The sequence below is a fragment of the Theropithecus gelada genome, chromosome 2 (assembly GCF_003255815.1).
Source record: "Theropithecus gelada isolate Dixy chromosome 2, Tgel_1.0, whole genome shotgun sequence".
NCBI lineage: Eukaryota > Metazoa > Chordata > Mammalia > Primates > Cercopithecidae > Theropithecus > Theropithecus gelada.
In genome coordinates, this window is record NC_037669.1 from 99,651,129 (window position 1) to 99,668,447 (window position 17,319).

General features: G+C 40.8%; 1 pseudogene; it reads left to right on the forward strand.

Moving 5' to 3' along the window:
* Positions 1-298: 298 nt before the first annotated feature.
* On the forward strand, positions 299-592 carry LOC112619544 (annotated as a pseudogene).
* The last annotated feature ends 16,727 nt before the right edge of the window (positions 593-17,319 follow it).

The following is a 17,319-nucleotide window of genomic DNA, read 5'->3' on the forward strand; positions in this document are numbered from 1 at the left end:
GGATTCCCTGGGAGACAAGCTTTTTTATTGTTAAAACCAGGAAAGTCCTGGATAAACTGGGATGAGTTGGTCATCTTACCAAGTGATGAGGGTGGATGTTATACCCTGAGACTTTAGTCATGGAATAGCAATGCCATCTGAGGCACAGAACAGAAGAGTTACAGGGAAGAATCTCACCAAAGAAAGAGAGCATCTTCAGAAGAAGAAGAGGCGAGAATGATTCCCAGACAATGAAAGCAAGTATGCTGCTGCATCCCGCACCCAGTGCCTACATCCCACCACCGTCGCCACCACCACCATGCCCGATAGAAAGGCTGAAGGGGATGCTAAAGGAGATAAAGCCAAGGTGAAGGATGAACCACAGAGAAGATCTGTGAGGTTATCGGCTAAACCTGCTCCTCCAAAGCCAGAGCCCAAGTCTAAAAAGGCCCCTGCAAAGAAGGGAGAGAAGGTACCCAAAGGGAAAAAGGGAAAGGCTGATGCTGGCAAGGAGGGGAATAACCCTGCAGAAAATGGAGATGCCAAAACAGACGGGGCACAGAAAGCTGAAGGTGCTGGAGATGCCAAGTGAAGTGTGTGCATTTTTGATAACTGTGTACTTTTGGTGACTGCACAGCTTGAAATGATATTTTTATCTAGTTTTATGAAAATGCAGAATTTTGTTTTACTTTTTTTTTAAAGCTATGCTATTAGCACATGGAACACTTCATTGTTGTTTTAGGGGGAAGGGGCATATGTCACTAATAGAATGTCCCCGAAGCTGGATTGATGTGGGGAAAACACCTTTCCCTTCTAGTTTTGAAAGACTTCCTCTTGGCTCCCAGGAGGAGGGATTCCCTGACTTTGACACAGATGGTCACCTTGGCACAAAAGCCTTGTGATATTTAGAAACAAAATTTTTTTATGTCCCCTTCTCCCTTTCCATCCTTCAGCATAGACTTACTCCCTTAAGCCCAGACATCTGTTGGGACCTGATCCCCAGTCATTGGTTACCAGTGTGTCAGGCAATCTGGACTTTCCAGTGATGCTACTGAGATGGCACCTGTCAAGACAGCAGTGGTTCCATTTCTAGATTGTGGATTTTCAGACAAATTCTGCCATTTTCATTTCACTTCCTGAAACTCAGGGTCGGCTTGTGAAAAGTTGTTAAACAACATGCTAAATGTGAAATGTCAACCCTCACTCTAAACTTTCCCTGTTCAGAGCATCAGATGAAGACTTCATTGGGTTTTATAGTGGCTTCTGGATTTTTTGGTAGTCCATTGAAGGAGGGAGTTTAAAATTTGTTATATACTGTTAATGATTGTCTGCCCACATCCTGCCTGAAATACCATGATTGTTTATGGAAAGTATCTTTAATAAAGCTGGAAACAGTTTGGCTTGGGAAAAAAAAAGAAATAGAATATCTTCTTTAAGGTGAATTTCTATGTTAAGAAAAGGATGTTGGAAATTAGGAATTCCTTGAATGTTGAAGATTGTAGGGAGATAGTCAAAGTTGATGACTTCCAGTTTCTAAGCCAAAATTGGGAGATGACCTCAGAGGTAGTAAACTAGGAAACTCTCAAAAGTTCAATTGGGATCAGGATAATCTAAGGTCTCAGTGACTGAAAGATGTCCCTAAAGAGAATATTTATAGTTGATTAAAGCTCAGCTTGTCAGGAGAGCCACAAAACCAGCCTCAGTGCCATCCCATTGAAAGATTCCTTGCCTCAGATAACTTGGCTTCTAAGGTCTCACAGTTCCATGTCCATTGCATTACATATCTACCTCATCCCAGTTTTCTTCATTTTTACCTGAAAAAAGGACCTGTTTTAAAACACATTATTTTTTTCAAAAAACTCCCTTGAAATTTAAACACAATATAAAATTCACTCTATTGTAGTTGTCAAGGGTAGAAAATCTAGTAACAGCCTGGCCCCAGGACCTGGCTCAAGCTCTCATTCCCCTGATCCTTCACTATTTTTACCTTTATACAGTCGTAGTAGGAAGGTGGTAGTCTACAAGCCTACTAGACTGGAGCAGGGCTTCCCATTTCACAGAAGTAGGATGGGACCTGCCTTCTCTGATGCAATTCTATAGAAATAATAGTAATGTTGATTATTATTTATTGAAAGTACGCACCATCTAGCCTGGCTTCAGGCAAGCAACTCAACCCATGTCCCAGACCCCACATATTTCATAAAGATAATACAGCCATGTGCTGTATAACTGTTTCAATCAATGATAGACTGCATATAAAAGGTGTTTCCATAAATTATAATACCATATTTTTACTGTACATTTCTATGTTTAGATATGTTTTAATATACAAATACTTCCTATTGTGTTACAATGATCTATAGTATTGGGTACAGCACCACGCTGTAAAGATTTGTAGCCTAGGAACAAGAGGCTATATCATATAGCCTAAGTGTGTAGTAGGCTGTACCATTTAGGTCTGCGTAAGTAAACCCTTATGAGGTTCACACAACAATGAAACTGCTTAAAAATGCATTTCTCAGAAAATACTTTTGTTGTTACATGATGCATGACTGTACCTACCGAATAGGATTATCCCAAAGAATAAAATGAACAAGTGCTTCACACCTTGCCAAAGTTCTATACCATATTAGGAGACCTGCGACAATTGCCACATGGATGTGATGTTCCCTGAGAACCCTAAGTCCTGGAAATGTCAGTATTAGTCAGGACAGTGAGACTTCAAGTCACCACCTGAACACTAAATGACAGGGTAAACAGCTCCAACTGTAGGACCACCTATCTAGGAGAGGGACAATCCTCATAGTCCCACTGAAAATTGCTTTCATAGGAGCTGACAAGGTTTGTGAAATCTCTGTTGCTTTCCAGTGAGGGGAGTGAAAATAGTTTGGCACAACTGCAGGGAAAGGCCCATCTAGGCATAGGGTCAGTGACCAGAGATGAGGACTCTCGGGGCAGAGGCGGAGGCAGAACCATGTGTTCTGCAATGTGCAGAATCCTGCAGACTCCAAGGCTGCATCTCTGAAATAAAAAGAGATCCCCAGCCTACAGGATGAGGCCATAAGCCTTCCAAAACTCAGGTATTGACAACCATGCATGTGTTGAGAATATGGATATATAGATATCAATGTTGTTTCAGGGTTTGGGTTTTTTTGTTGTTGTTGTTTTGTTTTCTTACAGTAGTTGTTATATTAACCATTGTTTAGTCGGGGAAACAGAAGCCATACTAGTTATCTTATCAGAAAGAATTTGATGTAGGTAATTGGGTAAGTAGATGCTGGAGGCCTAGGAAAGTCAGAGGTAAGGTAAAGGTAGCAATTGCAGGAAGCATGTTCACCCTAAAGGCTGGGGAAACAAAAGGGAAAGTTTGTGGTTCTGGGAAGCTAGAAGCTTTGAGAGCCAGGGTTTAGACTACAGAACAGGGTTCATTGACTGGATGGCTGGACAGCTCAGGAGCTTGGAGAAGAGGCCTTCAATGCTAGGACTTCCAATGCAGAAAAGGAGCCCTTGCCTAACATGTCAGATACTGCTAAGGGATGCGACAAGGTTAGCTGACAGAATGTGGAAAGCATCTAGGGAAAGGAGCCAATGTTGTTGTTTCTTGGTGACATGGGAGAAACAGGAAGTGCAGAAGAAAGGGCAGATCTCTTCTCCCTTCCTCTACCTTCCAATCCTTCTGGCTGAACCTAATTGAGAGCCAGCTAGCACAGGAGAAAGGCAGTTTTCAGAGTCACAGCCCCAGCATCACAATAGAAAAGAACAGAGCGGATTTGGAACTGAGGCAGCGCCTTAATCCACAGTGCATTGGTGGAGCTGAATTTTTTTACCCTTTTATTTGCTGTTCATGTTTCTTCTGTGATTTTCCTGTTCCTACCCAAATGCTATTTTTCTTAAGTGTAACACCACACTGACTTGTAGAATACATTGTGATAATCCTTTTTTATATATATACACACTGTATGTACATACACACTATAAATACACACTGTATATATACACATATATACATACAGATTAGTAAGATATACTGTGCACACACACCATATATAATTGCATATATTATAATATGTGCAATTATAATATATTATAATATATGCAATTATATATGGTGTGTGTGCACAGTATGTGTATTGTATGCACAGTATATATATTACATATGGTGAGTATGCACAGTATATCTTGCTATATATATGTATTATAGATCATGCATGTCCTCTAGATCAACATTTGCTAAATGAATAGATAAATGTTCACTTATTCTTTTGCTTGATCCACCTCCAGTTTCTGTTGTGGGTGGGCTACAGGCTGCTATGGAAATCACAAAAAGCAGCAATAGCCTTTATTTATAAATAAAAAGATGACTATTTTAAAATACGAATAATTAACCTTAGAAAACCTTTTACAAAGCAGACGGGAGGTTGATGCATGGTTGGTGGAAATCTGGATGCTCTAGTCCCTTGCCCTGGCTCCACTGCCACCCTCCTGCCCTGCCCTTGCTCTGCCTCTTGGCAATAGGACTACCGGAGGTGGGCCGAGTGGGGAAGATGATGGGAATCCTAGAGTCATCTGCTCAGCCAGAGAGGAGTCTTTATGCATAAAGATTTGTGCAAATCCTGGCCCTGGACCAGTGTTTATAAAAGAGAATTTCTTAAAAAGCCGAGTGGGGCTCAACCATTTCCAGCTGGGAGTTTCTTGCCTGGGAAGATAAAGCTGGAACTGAAGCTACAGAAATAATCATATTTTAAATTGAGGAACTAAAAAGAGTAAATAAGCAGAAGCAATAAGAAGTTACCTCTTGGCTTATAAAACAATGTTAGAGGTTTGTGGAATAAAGCTGATTATGGAATCTGGAAATAAGACCTAGGCCATTTAATTTGCAAGACAGGTCTCAGCCTCTGAGCAGGGCCCAATGCAGCCAAGCTAAAGTCACCCATATGCTGGAAGCCCAGGTGAGCTTGGATAGGAATGCTCTAGATTTCCTCCAGCAAAATGTATTCCTCATAAGGCATTTGTGGAAAATAATATCGCAGGGCTCTGGAATGTTCTGTTTACACAATTAGAGACAAAAAGGAAGAAGAAAGTTCTGACAGTTTGCCAAGAATCCTTTCCCTCAAAGAATTTTATCTGGGTCCTCAAGAGGGAAGCGGGAGAGAAGAAAAGAGCCGAAAATGCAGCTCCTCCTGCCTTAGGTCATAAGTGTTAAAATACCACAAAAAGTCAAGGACTCCAAAAGTTCCACCTCAGATGACTTAAGCAGCAAAATAGCTGAAGAAAGAAAAATAAAAGTGGTGGGAGTGAGGAGGGACCCTTAGAGAATCTGGAGAAGAAATGGACCACCCAGAACCAAGCCAGGATGATGCTGCTAAGCAAAGACACAGGGAGGCCAGCCCTGCCAAAGCACTGAACTCTGAACAGATACAATAACAAATAGTCCACGCGTAAAGAGGAAGGAACTTCTACTCCTGAAAATATGCGGGTTGTAGGAACTCACAAAGAACACTACAAATACTGGAAACATAAGTACAAGTTCCCATGATGGTGTCCTATTTGAGTGCCAAAGTATTTAGGCAAATCTGAGTGACAGGGAAAAACTACTGTACAATTTATCCTCGAAGAACAAAATTAGGTCAGATTCTAAAGTGAAAACTGGGCCATCTTTTGGGGACTTCTGTTGGAAATATTTTGTTGTTTTTCTTTGCTTTTGTTGTAGATGACAGTTAATAAAAAGTCAGGCCAGTCATGATGGCTCACACCTGTCGTCCCAACACTTTGGGAAGCCAAGCTGGGAAGACAGTTTGAGGCCAAGAATTCAAGGCCAGCCTGCGCAGCATAACTAGACTCCATCTCTACAAAAAAATTAAAATTAGCCAGGCTTGGTGGTGTTAGCCTGTAGTCCCAGCTACTTTGGAGGCTGAGGCAGGAGGATCCCTTGAGCCCAGGAGTTCAAGGCTGCAGTGAGCTATGATCACACCACTGCACTCCAGCCTGGGATACAGAACAAGACTCTGTGTCTTAAAAAAAAAAAAAAAAAATCTGAAGACAAAACCCGATAAATGAATGTATTACATAGTGCTTAAAAAAACAACCAAGCAACCCTGGGAGGAAGAGAGGAGGTCAGAAGGAAAAACACCCAGAATAGATACTACTTATTCCCTGAAAGTCTAGGACTAAAGCTCCAGCTCAGAGAAAGGTTGAAGCAACCACAGCGGTAGGGTTCCAAGCATGATCTTTCAAGCATGGTATACAAAGGTGATCCATAGGTGTATGGGGAAAGAATGTTAGATCATCCACTTCTGTGTATCAAAAAAGGACATAAATTAATACTTTATTTAATATATGAATTGACACTGGAGGTCTCCCTCAGTCACTATGTCAGCCACATGTCACTTGGGCTCTGTGGCTTGACTCGTTCACAGTGCGCAGAGGCTGACAGTAGAACTCCGTTATTCACACTGCCTTGCAGTGTTACCAGTTAAGTAGATAGACTGAGTATACTGGCTAGTTTTAGATGAATACTAAAAACATCCCTGCAAAGAAACAGTTATTGAAGATAATTCTAAGTATTGAAATACAATTGAACAAAAAAACAGCCTAGCTGATACTTCTCCTGTACTGTCCTTATTAAGCACTTGAAATGTCACTAGAGTGACTGAGAAACTGAAGTTCAAATCCTATTAATTTTAATTAATGTAAATATATATTTAAAATCTGATATGTGATTCCATTACTGTAAAACTTTTAAGTATATGTGGAACCACTTGAGTATATGAATCTCTTCTGGCAACTATAAAGTTTGTGAAACTGAAATACAATTAAGAATTTCCAATGATTATTTTTTAGCATTGGAATTGAGGTGTTCTGTAAGTGTGAAATACACACAGGAGTTCAAAGACTTGGTATGAAAAAATAATATAAAGTATCTAATAATTTTTATATTGGTTACATATTGAAATGGTAATACTTTTAATATAATGGAATTAAAAATATATATTATGAAAATTAATTTTGCCCTTTGAGAAATTTGTTTGACATTTCTACAAAAAAATTTAAAATTAAAATTCTGCGAGAAAATTTAAAACTAAAATTATATTATTTTAATTATGTTGTCTTTATAGTGTCTTCATATTATCTTTTATAGTGTCTTATATTATCTGTCTACTAGATAGCACTGGTAGAGAGGACTTCTTTGCCCTACACCAGATCACTCATCCTTGTTGGCCCTGGAGGGTCTTGGAAGATGTACAACCTTATCTGCCTATTCTGGAGTTTTCTGTTTCATCATAAGATTACCAGAAACATAGAAAACATACCCAACATGGGCACAAAAACTGCTGGGGTCATTTTCTCTGTGCCAGATGTGAGCTGCCAATATCATCATTTCCATTGGCAAAGCCCTTCAAACTTTAAAACAAAATGTAATTACTTTTACACCACCCTTCCCCTTCCTACCTCATGAGACTATTATGAAGCTAAAGAGAGAATGTGAAAATTCTGTGACATTGGAACAAGGGATGACTAAAATATCAGCCAAGTCAACACTTTCCAACAGTTACCACGTCTGACCCTCACACTTATGTGGTAGGCAATATCCCCATTTCATAGGTGAGGAAACTGTGGCACAGAGAGGCTAGGTCCTTTCCCCAAGTCACACAGCCAGCAGGTGGTGGGGCTGGCATCTAGACCTCTACTCTGACCTATCAGAGAGTCATTGACACTGGTGGAGTGGACAAGGGACCTCACCCCCTGGAAACAATTTTCAAATGAGAAACAGTCTGGAGGTCTCTCTGCCTCTCTGGTCTGCAGGCTGGCCTCTCCAGTCCTTGGTGAGCAGCTTCTCTCCATGGGTGCAACAGATCCCAAGACAGCTGCAGGGAACCATGGGAAAAGGGAAAAGAAGCTTCCTGAATGCACTCATGTCTTTCCAGACATTTCCGGTAAGAGGGTTGGTTCTTGGGAAACAAGACCTCATTCTTAAGCTGGCTCTGCACACTCAGGTATGTGCCCAAGTGGCATCAGCATGGCCAACAACCACTTATTTGTCTAAAGCAACGGATGACTCCCTGGGGCTACTTGAACTTCTGGCCGGGAAGCTGACCCCATTCTTACTGCCCACAGAACCTCCAGGATCCTCTGATAGGTCAGCTGCAGGGTGACCTTCAGCCCCAAATGCCTGTTTCTTCCTTTCCTGGTCATGACCAGTGGCAGGCCTGGAACGGGTGGTGGGGAAGGACAATATTCACTTCCAACGGTCAGTGGTTGTACTCAGGGCCCTTCCCAAGCCATGGATTCCAGGCCCAGCCCTCCTTTCTGAAAGGTGGTAGTTTGACTTGGAATGAGATGTGCCTGCATCTGCCAAGTTAAACACACAGCGAGAAGAAACACAGCTCAATCCCCAAAGGCCCCGCCTAAGACAAGGCACAGACAGGGCAGTTCATCTGGAGAACAAGGCGGGTGAGCCAGGTTCCAGCGCAGTGGATGCAGTGGGAATGGGAAGTTGTGGGGAGGGAGTAAAGAGCTGTAAACTGAGGCTCTGGGAGCGGGGATGGGAGGAGGTGGGTCGAGTTCCCACTCCTGCCCACCCCCTTTTCCATCTACTTTCCCTTTGCCCTTAAAATAACCCCATAAGGTTTGATTGATGTTTTTTGTTGTTTTCACTGGTTGTCCTCAGGGAGGGTTTTCAGAAAGAGCAGCAGCGTTTCCAGGAGCTGGCAGGGCCTCAGAGTGAAGCAAGCTCACCCACACCCACTCCCTTCCTCACCAAGCACCAGGCAGCTCAGCCAAGGACTTCCTTCCCCTCCCCCTGGCTTCCTCCCCTTCTCTCTCACCATTTCACCCGGGGGGAGAACGCTCCAAATTTTAAAAGAGTCAGCTCAAACCAGCAGCATCCCTGAAATATAGAAGAAAGCCCTGCTAGGATGTCCAACAGCTCTACATGTGTGACCTGGGTTAGGGAGAGGGGGAGGACAGAGCTGACCAGATACCCGACCTCTAGATGAGTCCCACCCCCTAATGTAATCAATGGCTTTGACCTCCTTGAAGAGCTGTTTAGAAGATTTCATATCAGCTGACTTGAGTTTCAGCCCCTGCTCTCTAATGGAAATGAATAAAAGACCCCAGGTAATCACCCACCTTGATAGCTGCCACCTTGATAACAGAAGGGGGTCTGTAGGGCTATTTCTGGATCTGGCAGAAACTGATTTGGGTCACTAAATGGCTTTATAGTTACAGCTGATCTTCATTAATTATTAGATAGTTGCTAGTTAGACCAATTTGAACACGTCTAAGAGCAACTTAATGGTTGTTTATTAAACTCTCTCCAATTATGACTGCTTAGCATATCAAAAGGCTGGGAAAATACCCCCAGGTAACCTTGGAAAGAGAAGGCAGGCACAGGTACAATGGGTGACTTTGCTGGGCTTAACAAAGATCTCAGAAAAAGAGCAAATTCAAATGAAGGTGAAAGTCACCCTTTAAATAAACCATGAATTGAAACACATGCTAAAGAGTAGACCATTGCACGGTTCAACAACTCCCTCCCTCTTCTAGGTAACTGAAAATACTGTAACAGTGTTTTGCACTTGGACTCAGTATTATAAAGTTTCTATTGTGGTGAGGAGTAAACCCTCATATGTACATATTTACAAGGTTGTGAACACTAACCTCTGTATACTGTACCTTCCGAGCAAGTTAAGTGATTTTAATCCCTAATATTCACCAATCTTGATTTTTACCTTATACTATCTTTAGAATGTAACATTTAAATAGAGACGGGATCCCACTGTGCTACCAGTAATATCTGCATTGAGATTTTACTGTATGCCAGGCACTTTACAAGCATATTCATTTAATCCTTGGAATACCTTTTGAGTGTTGTTATTATCTCAGTTTTACAAATGAAGCACTAAGGTTCAGAGAGGCTGTGCTACCAGTAATATCTGCATTGAGATTTTACTGTATGCCAGGCACTTTACAAGCATATTCATTTAATCTTTAGAATACCTTTTGAGTTTTGTTATTATCTCAGTTTTACAAATGAAGCACTAAGGTTCAGAGAGGCTTTAGTAACATGCCAAGTTCACAGAGCTTAAAAATGCTGAAAGTCAAGACTTACTCAATGGGCATCAAACTCCAGATCCCATGGCTTAATCTCTGTACTATAGTTCCCTAGTTTGATGGTCAACTTCTGATCTTCCAAATCAGAAAACTCCATCAGAGAGCCAAAACTTTAAATCAGTAGTCAATATTGAAAGCTTTGTCTCTCTGATGGAGTTTTCTGATTTGGAGGGAACAAGTATTGTTGGGGTACTGCCCAGATCCCCCACAGATCCCTTTTACTGATTCTCTGTTCATCTCCCCCAGCTTCAATGAGCCTTTGCCTTTGTATTTGTCCTATTGCTTCTGTAATAAATTGCCACCTTCTTTTTCTTTTCCTTTTTTTTTTTTTTTTTTTGAGACAGAGTCTCACTCTGTCTCCCAGGCTGGAATGCAGTGGCATGATCTCAGCTCACTGCAACTTCTGCCTCTCAGGTTCAAGTGCTCCTCATGCCTCAGTCTCCTGAGTAGCTGGGACTACAGGCACCCACCACCACACCTGGCTAATTTTTGTATTTTCAATAGAGACAGGGTTTCACCATGTTGGCCAGGCTGGTCTCGAACTCCTGACCTCAGGTGATCCACCCGCCTTGGTCTCTCAAAGTTCTGGGATTACAGACGTGAGCCACCGCACTCGGCCACCACCTTCTTAGTAGTTTAAAATAGCATAAACTTATTATCTAACAGTTCTGGAAATCAGAAGTCCCAAATGGGTCCCATGGGGCTAAAATCAAGGTGTTGGCAGGGCTACATTCCTTCTAGAGAATCTAGGAGAGAACCCATTCCCTTGTCTTCTCCAGTTTCTAGAGGCTGCCTACAGTCCCTTTCCATCTTCAAAGCCAGCAATCAAATCTCTCCGACCTCTGCTTCTGTCATCATATCATCTTCTCTGACTCATCCACCTCCCTTTTTCACATAATAATGACTTTTTTTGTGATTGCATTGAACCCTCTGGATAACCCAGGATAATCTCTCTATCTCAAGATTCTTAGTTTAATCACATCTGCAAGGTTTTTTTGTTTTTGTTTGTGTTTTTGTTTTTTGAGACAGGGTTCCGCTCTGTCACCCAAACTGTAGTGCAGTGGCACAATCACAGCTCACTGCAGCCTCAACCTCCCCAGCTCAGGTGATCCTCCCACCTCAGCCTCTGAGGTAGCTGGGACTACAAGTGTGCACAACCACACCCAGCTAATTTTTTGTACTTTTTGTAGATATGGTATTTCACCATGTTGCCCAGGTTGGTCTTGAACTCCTGGACTCAAGCTATCCGTTAAGATAATGCACAGGTTCCCGGGATTAGATGTGGACTGGTTTCAGAGCCATTATTCTTACTACCACAGTATCTAATGACTGCAGCTGTTTCTGTCTTCCAAGGACTTTCCTTGGGCTTCTGATACCATTTTTCCCACAAGCAAAGACAGCTGGAAGTATTTAAGTTACGACATGTCCAGGCTTGCCCCAGACTGAGGGGTTTCCTGGGCCATGGGACTTTCAGTCCTAAAGCCAGGATAGTCCTGGACCAACTAAGGTGGTTGGTTACTCTATCCCAGATCAGACCTTAGCCAGTGACTGACAGTCCTGGACTATGTAAACTTAGCTCCTTTGCCTTAAGTTTGGACAAACTCTGAGGGATAATTTACACTTCAGAGTTCCCCTATAGGATTAGGCTGTAGCTACTGTCTTTGCCTAACATTACACCCCTTGCTAACTTCCCTCCCTTCCCTGTCTTTCTTTCCCATTCCCACACTAGTTCTACTGGAAGCAGTTTCTTAACAAATAATCTGCTTACCAATCTTCATCTCAAGGCCTACGTCTGGGGTGACCAACCGAAGAAGGAAGGTTATAGTAGCTTTGTTATCATTTATTCAACAAACATTATTGAGCTCCTTTAATACATCAGGTACTAACCCAGGGATCAAAAGTCAAACAGAAGCTAATTCAGTCCTTATGAAGCTCACAAAAAAGTAAGGAGACAATAGAGGAGAACCAATAATACATTTTGTTAAGCAAGAGAGGCATCCAGTGAACACCATGTAAGCAAAAGAAGGGCACAGACTACTACAAGGGAAGAGGTGTAGGCAGGGGCTGATGATTAAAGAAGCTTGGACTTTATTTTAAAAGCTGCACAGAGCCACTAAAGGAGACACACATTTCAACAAATTTTTGCAAATCAGAAAGCAGGTAGCAGAGAGGTGACTGAGGGTTGCCTGTCTACCTAAGGGTCTACCAAAGCTAACATTCTAAAATGAAAATCTGATTATGCCATTTACCTGTTTGGTGTCATCCAGAAAGATCACTCTTCTTTTGGGACCTCCAATTTAATCCAAAGTCTTTATCACATGTGTGCATCTCCTCTTCCTTCTGTTACTTCTTTGTAAAAGATTTTTAAATATACAGACTCATAAAAGAAAGAGAGATATCAGCAGAATATCAACAAATTATTTAAGAAAATGAAGTCATTACAGGACTGGTCATTGAGTGGGCAGTCCAAATGAAGCTACCAAATAAGGTATCTTCAGAGGAAAAAAGTCTGTAAATAATATAGTTCTGCTTCTGGCCCTCTATCCCATTCAAGGAGAAGGGAGTTTGGTCTTTGAATGAATTAAAGTCAAGGGTTTCAGAATTCAAGATCTCAAGAAGGGAGGAGGCTCAGAAATGTAACACATGGCTACAAACAGGTGGATAAGTTGAAAAAAGAAAAAACCAAAAACCTGTATTGTGAGAACTATTTTCCATTTCCAGTCCCCCTCACCCCAGCACACATACACACCCTTCCCTAATTACTCACTTTTAAACCCCAGGCAAGAGGTGGATACTATTTTTGAGAAACTGAATGCCTCAAAGGAAAAGATCACTAGATACTTACTGACATTTCAGGGTTTCTCACTATCTTACAATAAAGCCACTATCTTATATTATCTCACAACAAGGAACCAACAGTTTACCTGAACATTCAATCAGTTCCTTCATCCCTTGGGTGTCTTACTCTTAATTATATACTCATCCCCCAAGGATCAAGAAATGTTGACAAAATCCCACAACATGAGAAAGAACAAAACCAACAGAAAGTAGGTGCTTAGAGGAAACAGACATATTTTGGAGGGATTAAGCAATACGCATTTAAAAATCTCTCTGAAGGCAGAACATGAAAACAAAGATAGAAAAGAGAAAAGAAAATTGAAGAATCATACTAGAAGATCCAACATTTGAATAATAGGAGTTACAGAAAGAGAAAACAGGAAATAGAAATTGTCAAAGAAGCCGGGCGCGGTGGCTCAAGCCTGTAATCCCAGCACTTTGGGAGGCTGAGACGGGCGGATCACGAGGTCAGGAGATCGAGACCATCCTGGCTAACATGGTGAAACCCCGTCTCTACTAAAAATACAAAAAACTAGCCGGGCGAGGTGGCGGGCGCCTGTAGTCCCAGCTACTGGGAGGCTGAGGCAGGAGAATGGCCTGAACCTGGGAGGCGGAGCTTGCAGTGAGCTGAGATCGCGCCACCGCACTCCAGCCTGGGTGACACAGCGCGAGGCTCCGTCTCAAAAAAAAAAAAAAAAGAAATTGTCAAAGAAATAATTAAAGAAATAGCCAGAACTGAAAAATAAGCAAACAAATGAAAGGTCCACCAACAGCCTACAATGATGAATGAAAAAGGATTCATTATACAGGGTGTTACCGTAAAATGTCAGAGTCTCAAGGATAAAGTGAAGATTCCAAAGCATTCAGAGAGAATATAAACAGGTATTTGCAAAGGCCACAGTGAAACATAGAAGACGTAGGAGGACTACGCTGCAAACATTTGAGGAGAAATTATTCTCAATCCGAAATTCTATGCCTGGGCAATCATTAATGCAAGGAACCTAATAACTTATATTCCTTGCCTTTTCTAAGAAAGCTACCACAAATGTACTTTTTAAAAATGAGGTCAAAAATGAAGCAAAAGGAAAACATGGAACCCAAGAAAGAGTGGATCCAAAAAAGGAATGACAGTTATGCAGCAGTTTTAGAGAATGACCGTTTCAGGAGGAGCATACAAATAGAACCAATACTTGTTCTTTGGTTGTTCTTCTTATACCTCCAACTATTGGGAAAATCATCTTAATACACTGACAGATCTGATGAAGCATTTGAGAAAAAAAAAATTAAAGATATGCACAGAGAAAGGCTAGTAAATGGGAAAAGGGACAATTATTAACTCTAGGAAAAACATAAGAAAGGAAATATAATGCCCTACTGTATTCTGCAATGAACAATATTTGTACCCCTAAGAATATAAGCTTTGACTACTGAATAAACCAAAATTTTGATAAGCACATAGACAACCAAATAGGGAGAGGCATAGTTGGTGTCAAGGGCTGAATCATGTCCAAAATTCATACATTGAAGTCCTAACCCTAAGAACCTCAGAATGTGACTACTTGGAGATAGGGTTTTGAAAGAGGAATTAATAATTAAGGTTAAATGGGGTCATGATGGTAGGTCCTCATCCAGTGACTGTTGTCCTTACAAAAACAGGAGATTATAACAAAGACACATATAGGAGAAAGCCATATGACAACATCAAAAGAAGATGGCCATCTACAAGCCAAGGAGAAAGGCCTCAGAATGAAACCAACCCTGCTAAGACATTGATATTGGACTTCTAGCCTCTAGAACTGTAAGGAAATAAATTTCTGTTGTTTAAGCCACCTAGTCTATGGTACTTTGTTATGGCATCCCCAGCAAACTAAAACAGTTGGAAAAGATGTAAGATGACCAAATCTTCATAAATTATAATAGGAAGTCAACACACTAAAATGTGTCATTAGAAATTAGAAATCAAGATATGAAGCTAAGCATGCTATTTGAAATAAAGAAAGAAATACACTTTTTAAAAGCTAAAAGGGTTTAAAGAGTTGCCCCTGGGGAGTGGAATGAGGGTTGAGGATTCATACTACACACGCACAATCCACAATCTTGAATCCATAGAGCCAAATGTAGTTCAGAATTCTAACATTTTCTGATTTCTAAGAGGGAATATCATGCACATACTTATCATACTTGTGCCATCAAGGTGTGGGGAAGCATGCTGCATTCAATGCAATATTTTTGCAATGAAACTAAATTTAGGTCAAGTTTTGCCACCAGAATGAGCTTTGGTGCCAGAAGTACCAAAAAATCAGTTTTCAAAGCTTTTTTTTATTTTTAAAAAATACAGACCAGTGACTGTAGACTTGTATTTGATATTTTTAACCCTATATAGTACTTTGATAAATATCAAAAATCCTTTTTTAAAAGCTCATTCTGGTAGACAGGTAGAGGAAGATTTGAGGAGTGGGAGTACACAGGAGAGTAAGACTAGAGTCAGACACTGATGACATGGCTGTTGCAATAATGAGGCAACCAGATTGAAGGATCTGAACTAAAGCATCCGTAGAGAAAGAAAGAAATAGATCCGAGAGATGTTGAGAAGATGGAATCGCAGCCTTTGTCAACAAATCAAATGGGATAGGTGAGAAAGAAGGAATAGTCCTGGACAAAGCTTAAGTTCTTGACGTGGGAAATTGAGTACGTGGAACTGTCATTAATTGATCACAGAATACAGGTTTGGAGTGCAAGGGGAGAGGTGAGGCTTCAGCCTGTCAGGTTTCCATTAGGAGATGTTTAGGAGGCATTTGGAAACATTTGGGCAAATTATGCAGATTTTACCTAACCAGCGACAGGGTTCCTAAAGGCAGGAAGCAGGGAGAGCAAAGGAGGGGTGAGATTTGAGGCTCCAGCCCTAGCCTCTGCTTTGCTTTCTCTTCTCAGTGAAGTCTTGTCCTAGGGAATAAAGTAACCAAGCCCCTCCATTTGGTACTCCAAGTTGCCATCCCGCAGCTCTGAGAGGCACCTGACATGGCTGTAGGTGCCCCTTGGATGTTTTCTTATAAGAAAAGGAAATAGCTTCCCAGAAAAGCCAATTCTAGGGTTCAGTTAATGGCTGGAGTGATAATTGACAACTTCCTTTGATAAGAGAAGCTGAAAATAATTCATTTTCTCCTATCTCCACAGATCAAAATTGGGGAAATTGTCAGAAAGAAACCACTACTCAAAAAAGTGCCAGAGTTAAATTGTTTCAGGGGTGAGTTATTTCTAAATCAAACCTCATATGCTCTTTAGGCCACATCAGAGAATAAGGAAGGAAAGAAGGAAAGCATCTCTATTCTTTTAAAGACACTGATGTAGTGCCAATATCAGAATTTGTCCATGATAATTTTTTTAAAAACACTCCAGGATTGGTAAATATTCATGAAAAGTCAAATATAATATTAGCAATATAATCTGAGAGTATTTTAATTCAAAATTAGGAAATCTAGCAATATATTTCTTCATATTAATAAATGAAAGAGTGAAACCATGTAACCTTCTTGAGATATTTCAAAAAAGCATAACATCCAGGTTTTTTAAAAATTCAAAACAATTGGAGGCCGAAGCGGGTGGATGACGAAGTCAGGAGGTCGAGACTATCCTGGCTAATATGTGAAACCCCGTCTCTATTAAAAATACAAAAAATTAGCTGGGCGTGATGGCGGGCGCCTGTAGTCCCAACTACTCGGGAGGCTGAGGCTGGAGAATGGCATGAACTCGGGAGGCGAAGCTTGCAGTGAGCCGAGGTCGCGCCACTGCAGTCCAACATGGGGGACAGAGCGAGACTCCATCTCATAAAAAAAAAAAAATTCAAAGCAATTAATACTATATACACAAACAAATCCAATGCCTTGTATCCTGCTTAATGGTGAAACATAAGCATTGATTAGAGTCCCAAACAGTACAAATAGGTTGAACAATAAAATAACTAAAAAGTAAAATAAGAAGCATTAATATTCTAAATGAGAAAGCAAGTTTCCCATTATTTGCAGTACTGTCAGTGCATTCCTCAAAAACCAAACACAATTAACTGAAAAACTATTGAAAATAATAAGCAAATTCAATAAAGTGATCAATTACAAAGTAAATGCAGAAAGTTGGTAGGTTTCTTACATACCAAGAATAAAAATCAAATGCACTCAGAAAATGCAATACAAAATGAGATGTCTCACATTTATATATGATACATATGAATAGATTCAACAAATATGTATAAGACCTATAAGATGAAAACTATGAAAAAACATTCAAATATGTGGACTGGCGTGCCATGTTCTGAAACAACAAGAGTAAAAGCTGTCCCTTCCCCCTAAATCTGTAAAGTGAACCACTGTCAACCAAAATTCCTAGATAAACTTT